The sequence below is a fragment of the Cyprinus carpio genome, chromosome B14 (assembly GCF_018340385.1).
Source record: "Cyprinus carpio isolate SPL01 chromosome B14, ASM1834038v1, whole genome shotgun sequence".
NCBI classification, from domain to species: domain Eukaryota; kingdom Metazoa; phylum Chordata; class Actinopteri; order Cypriniformes; family Cyprinidae; genus Cyprinus; species Cyprinus carpio.
The window spans coordinates 25,138,392-25,153,245 of NC_056610.1; the positions used below are offsets into that span (position 1 = coordinate 25,138,392).

Here is a 14,854-nt window from a genome sequence, read left to right on the forward strand (position 1 = left end):
TAAACATTAATTGATTTAAATTGTAGAGACAATATTGTCTTTTTGCTCTATTTCTTTAAAAATAAAATGGTTCCAAACAAAGCCATGCTGTGCGTCTCTGCAGTATGGTGCCCATAAGGTGACATGGTCGGTTTACTTAGTTTTGTCGTGGCCATGACATAATAACTTTTGGGAACATGATAATATGTCGTGGCCTCACGATGCTATGTTGAGGGAACGACATATTTTCTTGTGGCCACAAACCTGCGTAACCATAACAACCCGGGATTATCAGAGATTGACTCATTAATATTATATTTTGAATTAAGAAATTATTATATTATTTATTATAGAAATTATTACATTATTAAATTATTATATTAACCATATGACTTGGCTACCGGGCTGTATTACATGCGACATATTATCACATTCCCACGAGTTATTATGTCGTGGCCATGACAAAACTAAGTGAACCGACCATGTCACCTTAGGGGCACCGTACTGCAGCAACACACATCACTGTTTCCTTACTGAATGAATTTGCATTTTGCATTTAACAAATCAGGTAAACAAAATGTTATTGCAACTTTTTATCTGACAGTTCAGACTTCTCACAATTACAGTTTGTCACGCAATTATGAGTTTATAGCTCACAATTTTATGTTTTTCTAAGAATTCCAAGTCAGAATAGTAAGAAAAATAGTCAAAATTGCTTCCAAAATTGCAAAAAGGTTCAACAGTTTGCTGCTTTATGGCTTCTTTTTTTCTCTCAGATGTTCCCAACATCATGCAGTGAATTAGAGAATCACCAGAGAGCGCCGTTGAGCAACAAAAATCTTCTAGAATTCTGTCTCTTCTGAGTTTCTCAGACTGATCTAGCTGCTAGATACACTGACATTATGCATGCTGAAGGTGTATTTCTAGAGGAGAAGCTCATCTCTACACAAGCGTGTGTATCTGCTGTCCGTCCTCACTGAATTCCTGCGCTTTGAGCTCCAGCTAATCTGAGATGAGACTGAATATGATCTCACACAAGATCTGAGAGGAGAGAGAACCATAGAGAGAGAAAGACACACAGACTGATATCTCTAAACGCTGATAACTCTGATGAATGGAGTGAGAGAGAGAGAGTGAATGTGTTCATGAACGAGCTTCAGGTGCTTCATTTACTCTCTTTGACTCATTTTTAACATCGCTGTAGTATCAGCTCAGCCAGGTTTCCTCAGATTCTGACACAAACTCCTGCAAACATCCTTTCAGCATTTAAAGATGAAGCTGAACAACTCTGTACAAATTCACACAGATCACGTCTCAGACTCTACTGTCTTTAACCTTCTGTAAAGAAAACATAATTCATCATCTCGACTAGGAACATTAACAAACAGTACAAATGTGATTTTAAATTTTCTATTTATGTGTATTTACTTCAAAATTTCACATTTAAATGTGTTTTTGTGATGTGAAATCAATGAAGACTATGACCATTTGCTTGGTGCAATGGATAGAGAAGATCTGGTTTCAACAGCCTCAAAGAGTACAAAATCTGTCTTGCTCCACAGCTGTCGCCTTTCTTGAAAATGGGCATGATCACAGCTTTCTTCCAGGTTGATGGGGTTTCTTTGGATCGCCAGATTAGCTTCATGAGGACAAGGAACATTGTACAATTTCTCCATCGGTCTTGAATGCTTTGGTCACCACGTGGTCTAAGGCGCCTTTCCATTCCTCAGTGATTGTACGGCAGCACGCACCTCGTCTGTCAACAGTTCATCGTCGAGCATCGGTGCAGCAGGTGGATCCACATGTAGCAGGTCATGATTAAGGAGCTGCTGAAAATGCTTCTGACGAAGGAACCATCCGTCGTCTTGATGTTGTTATTGGTCAGCTTGGACTGTCCACTCAGCCTCTTGAGAGTCTGCTAGAGAACCTTGTATTCTTGCTTTGACACTGCATCTTCGAGATGCTGGGTCCAGACACTCATCCGAGATCCATGGTTGGGTTCAGTGCCAGATGGATGAGCAAAGCAGCGTGATTTTCGCTTCTTCTTTATCATCAGTGTCATCTCCAATATGCAAGGTGAAGTTCTTTTTACTATTCCTCACCATACACTACATTACACTATCAGTATTTGTGTGTGTGTGTGTGTGATTATAGAAGCAGGAACGAGGAACCTGCTTTACAGTCTCACAGACACACCTGTTTTGCACACGTCTCTCAAACACAGAACCAGGAATCACATGAGTTCTGGGAAAGAGAAACTGAAGTGTAGTTGAGCTGTTGTGTGTTTGTGTCTCTGTATTCTTGCAGTAAAATGGCAGAAGCCAGAGTTTCTCAGGATGAGTTCTTGTGTCCAGTGTGTCTGGATCTCCTGAAGGATCCAGTGGTCATTCCCTGTGGACACAGTTACTGTAAGAGTTGTATTACAGACTGCTGGGATCAGGAGGATCAGAAGAGAGTCCACAGCTGCCCTCAGTGCAGACAGACCTTCAGTCCCAAGACCTGCTTTAGCTAGAAACACCATGCTGGCTGAAGTGGTGGAGAAACTGAAGAAGACCAGACTCTCTGCTGACTGTGACGCTGGAGCTGGAGATGTGCAGTGTGATGTCTGTACTGGAAGAAAATACAAAGCTGTCAAGTCCTGTCTGGTGTGTCTGAACTCTTACTGTCAGAATCACCTCGATCAACATGAGAGTTTGTTTAAAGGAAAGAGACACAATCTGACTGAAGCCACTGGACGACTGCAGGAGATGATCTGCCAGAAACATGAGAAGATCCTTGAGGTTTTCTGTCGCACTGACCAGGAATGTATATGTGTTCTGTGTATGGATGAACATAAAAATCATGACATTGTATCAGCTGCAGCACAGAGGACAGAGAAACAGGTATTTAACACTAGAAATAGAGTAAATACTCAGTGCAGTGATCCAATAGTCTCTTTATTTTCTGTGTAGAGCAACAGCTTAATTACACAGAACACAGAAACACTGTCAGTGTGAAGCTCTATGTCTGTGTCAGTTTCACTTTTATAATACTTACACTTGTAATAATTAATGTATGATGATTGTAACTGATCATCACTTCTGGAGTTTGAATCTACAGCCATTAGTTATAAGCTCCACTTTTACTGCATTCATCTGTTCATGATGATTTAGTGGCAGTAGTTTTCTGTGAGATTCACTATCATCTGTTTGTCCTCCAGGAGCAGCTGAAGGAGACACAGAAGACGCTCCAGCAGAGAATCCAGCAGAGAGAGAAAGATCTTCAGCAGCTGAGAGAGACCTGTGGAGTCTCAGAAGGTGAGTCTGGAGAAGAAGAGAAGTTTGTCTCCGTCTCAGTTCAGACTCACTGAAGCTGAATCACTGTGTGTCCCAAACAGCGCCTCTGCACAGACAGCAGTGGAGGACAGTGAGAGGATCTTTACTGAGCTCATCCCGCTCCATTGAGAGAAGCCGCTCTGAGCTGATACGACTGATCAGAGATCAGGGAAAAGACTGCAGTGAGGTCGAGAGCTGAAGAACGACTGGAGCGACTGGAGCAGGAGATCAATGATCTGAGGAGGAGAGACGCTGAGCTGGAGCAGCTTTCACACACACAGGATCACATCCAGTTCCTGCAGGTAACAGAGAATAGAATATAACTTTATTGTCATTGTTTAGGAACAATGACAAAGAAACAAACAGCATGACTGTTTATAAACAACACATGAGTCCTTGAAGGAAGTGGAATTATGCATTTAAGGATCTAACTGCCTGAGAAAAGAAGCTATTTTTAAGTCGGTTTATTCTGGAAGATCTATAAGAACAGGGACATAGTGGACTTGAGTCAGATCCTGCTGTCACTAACCGCTCTAAAGTTATAAATAATGGTCAATCTAATCAGACTTTAAGCTGCTTTTTCTGAGCAAATCTACTCAATCCTACAATGAGACTCCATTGATGTGCTTGAGCTGTTAGATGGACATTTATGTTCTTTATCAGATGTTTTATCATCCAAACTATTTCCTAGAAAGTTCACATAGAGTGAAAGTGTCAAACACTAGATTCTGTAGCTCTAATGTAATATAATGAATATCAGAAGAATGAAGCTGATGCTGTGAAAGTGCTGGATTGAGGTGAATTACTAAAGATCAGTCAGATCAACAAGAGACGCACAAATCTGATGTTGGTGCAGGTTATTGGGTGAAGTGTGGAGCTGATGAGTTTTGATTTCTGTTTTCTGTAGAGTTTCCAGTCTCTCTCAGCACCTCCTGAATCTACAGACATAAATGATGATCTCTTAATTTCTCTCGTCTCTTCTGATGCTCTGAGAGAATCTGTCCTTCAACTGAGAGACAAACTGGAGGATTTCTGCAAAGAGGAGCTCAAGAAGATCTCAGACAGAGGGTAAAGTCCTGGAGATTCATCTGCTCTCAGAAACCAGTCCCATCATCATCTCTATCATGGAGAACATCATGTTAGAAATGTGTTAGGAATGGATACAGGATCATGAGAATCACACTGTTCATGTCTGTTGATTTCCACAGTCACATTCACCAACATTGTTCCCAGAACCAGGAACAACTTCCTACAATGTAAGTCAGTAAGAAAACAAGCAGAAAAACTCTCTGAGTGTGTTCATGTTCTTCCTGTAGAAGGAGAAAGAAGAGTTTTATAACTGATGATGTAAATGATGATTTGCGCAGATATATCTGATGGTCATCTGTACTGAGACACTGATGATACACTGAACATGAAGAGTTCAGATACATGAAAAGATCAAACAGATTCATAATTCCTGATTCTGGTGTGTTTTATCTCCATCAGATTCCCATCAGCTCACTCTGGATCTGAACACAGTGAATGAATACCTCCGTCTGTCTGAGAGGAACAGAGTGATTACTTACACTGACACAGATCAGTCATATCCTGATCATCCAGACAGATTTGATTATTATCTTCAGGTGTTGTGTAGAGAGAGTGTGTGTGGACGCTGTTACTGGGAGATTGAGTGGAGTGGAGATAAAGGTGTGTTTACATCAGTATCATATAAGAGCATCAGCAGGAAGGGATTGGGTGATGAGTGTTTGTTTGGATATAATGATCAGTCCTGGAGTTTGATCTGCTCTCCCTCCAGATACTTATTTATACACAATAACGCAGAGACTGTTCTCACTGTGAAGTCCATGAGCAGTAGAATAGGAGTGTTTGTGGATCACGGTGCAGGAACTCTGTCCTTCTACAGCGTCTCTGACACAATGAGCCTCATCCACACAGTCCAGACCACATTCACTCAGCCGCTCTATCCTGGGTTTACTCTTGGATCTGGATCATCAGTGAAACTGTGTTGATGAATCAGAATAGACTGATGAGAGATTCTATCCATAATGCTTTGAGTATGGAGACAGATTAGTCTCAAATATAATTCACGCAAAAAACACGATTCACACATGCGTAAACAATTTCACATGCATGAAACCTAATTCACGTACACACAAAAAAAAATTCACGTGCGTGAAAAAAAAAATATTTTCACAAAAAAGCAATTCACATGCGCAAAATAAAAATTATATATTCTCATAAAATACATTTCACAAATGCAAAACACAATTCGTAGATATACAACTGTGCACAAAAACCTTTGAATGTTTAAAATGTACGAGTGTCTGAATGTACAAATCGTCATTTACTACGAATCCACTCGGATTTGTGTGTGTGTGTGTTTGAGACTTTCCTGGCAGAGCTCTCTTCCCACGTGGGTCTGTCGTACTCTTTAGCCAATCAGATGCGAGCTTACCATTCAACCAATCATATCATAAGCCACCGAGAGTGCATTCAGAAGCTCGCAGGCAATCGGGGGAGACGTCAAGAGAGAAACCCATAGAAGCCCTGGCGTTACATTTTAAAATACTATACAAAAATAATTAATCAGAATACTTACTCCTGCTCACTCAGGCCAAAGAACTCCCCGCTCAAGCTCGCCGTCTCTGCAAATTAACGATGGCAGCTTGCACGCACAGCTACTAGAAAGATTTACATCTGTCAGACAGGTTGCGACATCATCAAGCTTAGTTTGAGTCTGCGCGTCAGAAACGGAAGTTCTAAAAATCGCTAAAAAATGGGCTTCACTTTTGTCTCAATTGAGTTCCAATTGGGTCGCTGTGTCCCATTTCTTTTACTGTCTATGGGATTACTGATGTAAAGGCTTAATTTCCGTTCTAATTAATCCATATTGCGCAAAAGGTCCGCAGAATCGTGCTCCTTGAATGCAGTCTCAGTGGCTTATGATATGATTGGTTTGAATGGTAAGCTCGCATCTGATTGGCTAAAGAGTACGACAGACCCACGTGGGAAGAGAGCTCTGCCAGGAAAGTCTCAAAAACACACACACACAAATCCGAGTGGATTCGTAGTAAATGACGATTTGTACATTCAGACACTCGTACATTTTAAACATTCAAAGGTTTTTGTGCACAGTTGTATATCTACGAATTGAGTTTTGCATTTGTGAAATGTATTTTATGAATATATAATTTTATTTTGCGCATTTGAATTGCTTTTGTGAATATATTTTTTTTTTTCACGCACGTGAATTTTTTTGTGTGTACGTGAATTAGGTTTCATGCATGTGAAATTGTTTACGCATGTGTGAATCGTGTTTTTTGCGTGAATTATATTTGAGACTAATCTGTCTCCATATTTGAGCTGCATGATGAATCAGTAAAAGTGAGATGTTATAGAGTCTCTTCTTTTCTCTTCATCACATTAATACTGCAGCTGAACTTCTGTCAGTGAAATAACATGAATCAGAATAAATGTGTGTAATAAATCCTCATATAGACAGTAAGATCAGTGTGTGTGAGTCCTGCTGAGTGAACATGTGTTTCTGTGCTTTCTCTGTCAATGTTGATTGAAATCAGTCTTTTAATTTTTATTGTAATGTCACAATTATTATTATTACAAAATGACTTTTCAGTTTAAATGATCACACATTTTAATAAATAATTTTCATTATTCAACTTATGGAGCTCCAGCCCTTTACAGTGTTTTGTGTTCTTCTGTCTTCCGGCGTCACAAGCCGCTGTTTTTACTGTCGTACATTAAGCTGTTAACCTCAGAAGTCTTTTTTATTTTTAGGTTACAGTTTGTTAATAATTTGAGTTACAGTTTTACTTGAATATTAACACACTTTAACTGATTAATTTGGACCAATTTCCCAAACTCTAAATTCTCAAAAATGTAAACACATTTCATCTGTTTTCACACATGATCCAGTTTGCTCAATGTTTTCTGCAAAACTTTACACTAGTGCCTTGTTCAGATTGTCAGTCTAGATCAGATTATTTGTGTGTCCAGTTGGAGTCTGATTTTAATGTTTGACTGTCCACACTGTGTATAGTAAGTGTTCTGACCCGATGTGTGTGTCCCGTGGTGCTCTTTCATTTTGCTGACAATCAGACGAGTTTTAACATGACCGTGTGTAAAAATATCATCCCTGTGTAACTCCAGAGATTGTGTGGTTTCTGGTTCTCTGTGCTGCTTTATTCTCTTCAGATGAGTATTTCTGATCTAATGGCATCTTCAGCTGACAGTTTTCATATGATGCGGCTGAGACCAAATATTATATTAAACAGAAACAAATGTGAATGTGTTTACTGTGAGGCTCAAACATCTTCACGTTGTGTTTTAAGGCTGTTGTAGTTGTTTGGGATGCTTTAATGCTTGTTTAAAGTTGGCATGAAATTTTCTTAATGCATTTTACTGAACAATTATTTTATTTTTATTTATACAAGTTAAATACATCTGACACATTGAGTTCTTTGTAGACAAAGAACTCAATTTTTCAGAGTGAATGTGTGAGTGTAACTCATCAAAAGAGGCTGATTGTTACATTTTATATTATATTTATGCATTTGGCAGACGCTTTTATCCAAAGTGACTTATTGTATTCAGCATTGCTAGTGCCTTGTTTGAGCTGACAGGAATACTTGCTTATTGTTTCCTCTGATGGAGGTGTGTTTGAGGTGAGAAAGCAGCTGTGTGTATGTGAGTGTGTGTTTTTTTTGTGAGTCAGAGTGTTTAATGGTCACCTGGTTAAGCAGCTGAGCACCTCTATTTGTGTCTCATTATTTTACAGTAAAGGCAGCTCTTTTCTGCCACTGGTCACCTTTGCTAACAGTGAGTCACACACACAAACACACACACACACACACACACACACACACACACACACACACACACACACACACACACACACACACACACACAGACACACACACACACAAACAAACACACACACAAACAAACACACACTCACAAACACAACACACACACACACACACACACACACACACACACACACACACAAACACACCACATAAATAAGAGCTCAACAGGTGAGACAGTAACACCTGGAGATTAAAGAGAGATGAAAGAGAGATAGATAAGTGCACTGAAAGAGACAGAGAATTGCTTGTTTTCTTCAGTTTTTTTGGTTTTGGTTAAAGTGGTTCAGAGAAAATCCACTCATCTTTCACAAATCCTCATTCCAAAGGGTTTAATGCTTGCGTAATAGAAGAATACCATTCTGTGAGCCTACCCTTTAAAACATAAATACATTGAGTCATTTTTATTATATTTTTAGGTATTTATTGTATTTTGCAGCAGTCTTCGGGTCATTCCTCCCACCTCCCTCCGCGCCGCACAAACTCAAGCACTGTATCTTTTTACCAAATGCAACAGAAGAAAGGGGTCAGAAGAAACCCTGTAATCTGCCAAAACCACCACCTGTATAACAGATGATGAGAAGAAACATTTAGCGGGAATGGAAACAAAACATTGCTGGCAGGAGCAGGAAGAAATATAACTTTTTTTAATAGGAGCGGAACTGAATCTCGCATGAACTGGACTAAATTTATTTATTTATCAGGACAACACACATTCATCAACATTTCTATCAGAAAGACTTTTGGCGTAGGCACAGGATTTGGCTGACCCTGCCTGAAGATGAAGACAGGGGCGGAGCCTACCCCCCATGATGGACAGGGCCGACCTGGTGGTGGGGAGGATGGAGGGGAACATCGGTGACATCAACTGCGAAAAAATGAAAGTCCAGGTGTCAAGCAGTGATTGGTCAGACCTGTTAGTATGAATGAATGATGTAGCATTGGAGTCTTCCTGACAGAATTTGTGCTGACTCTTTCATTTCTGTGAATGTGCCAATTTTCAGCCGCAGTCCTTTGGCAAGAAGTTTCAGAACCCTTTAAGATATCAAGAAGAATAAACAAAAAACAACAAGACATCAGTACACTAACACACTAACAACAAATTATCCATGTGTTTAGTGTTGTGTTTGATAATTGAACGGGTTTCTTTTAGGTCGGCTAGTATTGTGGTTAGCACTGGCTGAAGAGTACTGCGCAAATGCCAAGAAATCTTACAGAATCTTAAGAAATATGAATAAGAAATATAATTTTATGTGAAGTTAATTTGAAATGAATTAGATATTATTATTAGTTGGAACAACTTAATCTTTTTGAGGAATCAACATGAAATGGGTGTATATGTTTCCAAAGGTTTTCAAAACTCTTATTAGAACAATCATCAAGTACAAATAAATCATGTAGAATAATAAATCATATGCTCTACAATGTTTCTTTCAATGTTATAAGAACATTTCAAATATTAATAAAGTTACAGTATAAGAATGTTCTTTAGTGCTTTACTTTGTAACATTTTGTCCTAACCTTTTATAACTTCTAAAAAAAAAACATTAGTAAAAGTTGTGACGGAGAGCGTTTCTCTGTTAGGAAGTGATAAATGTTCACTCTTATGTTAAAAACAAGGTGGATATGAGGATGTTAACCATGAGAGGGTGACATGATTGACTGTTCGTCAGAGCACAGTTTTAATTTTAGTAAAAGTCTTCTGCTACACACTCCCAAGCATCTTAACTTTCTGCACAAAAAGAGTACATAGCCTACTTTTAGATCATATAATATAAGTAAGCAAACTGGGATGCAGTATAAGTTTTTACAGTGTAACGGATGAGATGGCTGCTGTTGGTCGTTCAGTGATTGGGCAGACACACACACACACACACACACACACACACACACACACACACACACACACTCGTTATTTAACCCATCTCTGTGGACAGACAGACGGAGAGACACTGGTCTCCATTACTGCTGCAGTGATTGTATTATCCTTCCAGTTAATAGAATTACAACACAACGATGATTTGATGTGTTTCCTCTGCAGCCTTTTAAAAGGTGATTCACACTAATGTGTTTTAAAAAGTCTGCGCAGACAGTTCACTGATAGATTTGGTCAGACGTGTGAGACACTCCCATAAGTCTGTGTTTTTGAGCTTATGTTTTCTAATGTTCCCATAAAGCTATGAAAACTTTATTTCTGAATGTTCTCTGAAACATTTTGAAATGTTTTTAAAATGTTTTTTCTTGGTCATACAGAAGGAAACATTAAATGTTATAATTTTGCATTAGCATTATGGGAATGTTATTTTCGAATGTTTTGAAACAAATTGTAACATTTAAAAACACATCAGACAAAAATCCAGCCAAAAGTTTTTAGAAGAAAACCATTTCACTATTTATAGATAAACAAACATTTTTATTAATTGTACTGAACAAATTTAGTTCATAAAAATGTTGTGGGAACATTGTTTTAAAATATTTCTAAAACATTGAAATGCCCTGTTTTCTTGTCATGATATAACATTATTTAAAGATTACATAAGCATTTCTTAGAACATTCTAATAACTTAATTTTTCCCCTAAATGTTTATTTTTAATATTCTAAGATTGTTAAAATGCCCAGCTTTCTTCTCATGATTATAACGTTATTTCTTTAATGTTTTTTTTTCTTTTTAATTTCTTACAACATTCTACTAACTTTATTTCTCCCCAAAATATGTTATTTTAATTTTTACTCATCCAGTTCTTGTTGTGATTAGAACAGTATTTAAAGGTTACAAAAACATTTCTCAGAATATTCCAATAAAGTAATTTTGAGAATGTTGATCTCAGAATGTTTGCTCTCAAGGATATGAAAAAATATTTAAAATATTGACACTATAAGAACATTCCATAAACATTCCATTTTCATAACTTTGAGCTGCAATCAATTAAGAATTAAAAAAACATTTTTTAATACAAATAAGCACAATGACCTCTCCAGGTAGTGTGATTGATTTATATGGTGTCATAATCACCCAGACACTGAGTATCGGCAACAGAAGTGTCAGAAGTGCTGGTGCATGTGCACGAAAAAGGTCCGGTACTCTAAAAACTAAAATACCGAAGTATTGAATACTTCATATAGTATAGAATACTCCAGCCCACTTCAAGCACTGACTTTGAGAGAACATTGCCAGAATGTTCTGAAAATGTTAGCCACTTTGTGTGAATGCTGGAGAGCAGGTGTGGAAGAATACATGCAGAATAACTTTACACTTGCATAATAATGTTCATATTTGCTGGACTCGCGTATTGAAAAGACCTTTGAGCAGCAGAGGATCTACAGATCAAATACAGAGAAACTCTCAATATGTTGCAAATTCTATTTCTTGATCTGTGTCTTTGAATTAGACTCTAAACAGCTTAAAAACAAGATCAAATTACTAAGTGAGACTGTGAGAGGTTTGGATGTTAGGTGACCCGAGCTGTTATACGTGAGGGGAACAGTGTCAGGTGTGATGCAGGGAGAGAAACCGTGTTAGAGGAGCTCAAGCGTTCTGTCTCCACACTGATACAATCTGAAGCGCCGCAGTCAAAACAGAGTGAAAGAGCCACATGCTGCTGATAAGACTCAGCACACACTTACACTCCACACACTCCACACACACGTCTGGGGCTTCATGTACCTGCATTCAACACAAACATACTGTACGCAAACTCACAGCTTACAAATGCTCCTTATGAAATTCCTCGAGAAATAAAACTAGACATTTGATCACCCAAATGATATAACAGTCAGAAAAATCTAATTTTTTGAAATGGAAAAGTTTATTGAATCTTTGCATATGTGTTTTTTGTTGAGTATTTAATCCATCAGGCTTTTCTGGCTCATTTAATCTGATATATTGAGAATATTAAAAAAAGCATCTCAGTTTTATTCAGAGACTCAAACTGAGCTAAAATATGGCAGATTCTGATATTTATATGATGTAATTCTGCTGCTTGTGATGTAAATCAATTAGATCTTTATAACAGCAGGACAGATACTAAATCTAAATATGAGTCTATGCTCTATATCTGCAGTAATGTGTGTCAGTGAGATGAGATGTAAATGATCCAAACATATAATGCAGTGATTGAGAGATGAAGAAATAAAGGCTCCTCAGAAGATGTGAGATGTTCTGCGAGGCTTGTGAAGATCATTCCTCCACTGAGGAACAGTGAAAGTAAAGCTTCTGGAAACAAACACTCCTCAAAAGATCCTGAGGATCAGATTTGAGACTCTAAAACATGATTGATGGAGAATCAAGTAAAGCTGAGCTGCTTCAGTCCAGTAAGAGTTCATCTGGAGATATTACTGCAGTTATTCAAAACTGTTTAATCATCATCTGCTCAGTTTGCAGTGCTGGTGACAGGACGGAGATGAGAGGTCAGAACACCGTTAACCTTTGACCCTTACACTTCGGAGGTCAGAGTGATGACACAAACCCGTCACAGGACAGGGAGAGAAACTGTGTGCTTCAGACGAGTCTTCGGCCTCTGATTGACTGATTATTCCTCTCTTCATCTTCTGCTTTACCTGATTGGTGATTGTCCTTCATTTACATGCGATTATTTATTTATTATTTGTCTCTCATTCACATCACACTCATGCCTTTTTTGTTTCTCACAAGCATCGGATGTGATTTTTTGTCACTGTGATTTTAACACAAGCTTGAAAAATGAAAAACACAAACCATCCGAGGATCACGACAACAAATACACTATATTAGCTAAGACAAATATGTTCTAGGAACGTTTTGCTAACATTCTCATTATTTCTGAATGTTCTGTGAACAAGTGTTAAAGTAACATTCCATTTTAGAATTTTGTAAACATTATGGAAACATTACTTTCAAATGTTCTCTAAAAAAAAAAAAAAAAAATTAAATGAAGTTCCAAATAAAACATTTCAGAAATAAAATGTTAATGTTTTTTGTGCTAACATTTTCAGACCGTTATTAAAGACCAGGGCTGTGGAACTTGTGCCCATTTGGGAAACACACCCCAGATTATTTCGAATGAACGTTACTGCAAGAATGTTTGTTAATAACTTTGAGAGAACGTTGCTAGAACGTTAGCCAGAGTTATGAGAACACTGCTTGCTAGTTGGGATTCTAGTATGTACTATACATTCACAGGTAACACATTTAGCTTATAAAAATATGCTGAGAAATGTTTTGAGATGTTTCATATTATTATATTATGTTTGAAATGTCCAGTTTTCTTGTAATGATTCTAAGGTTATTTACAAAAGGATTCTCACGATGTTCTACTAACTTTACAATGTTATTTGAACATTTATTTTTAACATTCTATGAACGTAAAAATGTCTTATTGTGAATACAATATTATTTCAAGATTACAAAACCTGGCTGGGTTTCATGTTTGGGTTTCATATAATGCAGAAACATTCATTTCACGTTTGGTATGGTACTTTTTACATAAAAAACAAACAAGCAAGCCCAGCCCAGATTTAAAAAGTAACGCAAAAAGTAACATAACTCGTTACTTTCCATAAAAAGTAACAAAGTGACGTAATTACTTACATTTTTTTTTAAAGTATCTTTTAAAAGTAACTTTCCCCAACACTGAATGTCAGTAAACATCATTTATGTCTTTCTGGTTTGTAGCACAAATAATATTATTGTTGATTTTTTTTATTTATTTTATAACCTTACTTTATGTATGTTTATGTACGTTCTTCTTTTTCTTTCTTTCATTTGTATACGTATGGCAGAACTACATCTCCCATCATCCTCTGCGCATGCGTCTTTGCGTCATGCTCGATGGGCGGAGCCTCGGATTCGGCGAGCGTCGGTCTGCGGGAGGAGCTCCACAGAACAAACCGACACACAACCGGAGTGGAAAATGTGAACGGAAGATTCGGGATTGGGAATAACGACAGAAAACCGTCACAAGAGTGATTCTCTGTGGACGCGATATGATATCTGAGAGAACAGACGCGCTGGAGGTGAGATATTTGTCAGATATTTACAGCGTTCCGCTGAAGTTCCTCTCAGAGTCGCCGCGTCTGACGCGAGTGACGCGACGCGACAAACTGGAACGATCCCATTATGATCAACGCAACGCTTGCGGCACCGACAGCAGGAGCGTTCTGGTGTTGTCGCGTCGCTCGCTCTCAGAGTAAACGGGATGTTTTAGTAAGAATAGCCGTTAAATAACCGTTTAAATAGCCGTTAAATAACCGTCACGATTCAAATAAATGTTTTTGAATTTGAAGATGAATTTCTAATGAAAGGAAAACCGGGAAACCCGTGTTGTGTGTGTGTGTGTGTGTGTGTGTGTGTGTGTGTGTGTGTGTGTGTGTGTGTGTGTGTGTGTGTGTGTGTGTGTTCAGAGTCTTTGTCACCCGTTCCTGTAGGTACGTTGTTTTTGTGGCGTTCTGGTGGGTGTTTGAACGGGTTCGTTCTGGTGGGCGTTTAAAGAGCGCTCAGATATATTCCGGCTCACAAAGTTTCCGTTAAGAACTATAGTGACTACAGTGATTCTTACCACTGTAAAACTCTGGTAACTCATTAGCATTAGCAACTACTGTCATCAGAAAGAGAGTGAAGATACCTGACAGATTTTAAAAGTTCCTGTCAAACTCTGATTTATAGAAATCCCATATTAATTGAACGTTACCGTGGTTTT

General features: G+C 38.1%; 1 protein-coding gene and 1 pseudogene across 1 annotated transcript in view; both read left to right on the plus strand.

Annotated features, from left to right (window-relative positions):
* The window catches only part of LOC109106743 (ankyrin repeat domain-containing protein 50-like), a 176,528-nt gene that overhangs the window by 136,051 nt on the left and 25,623 nt on the right, over positions 1-14,854 (plus strand). The window lies entirely within an intron of this gene.
* Positions 2,291-5,378, plus strand: LOC109071427 (annotated as a pseudogene).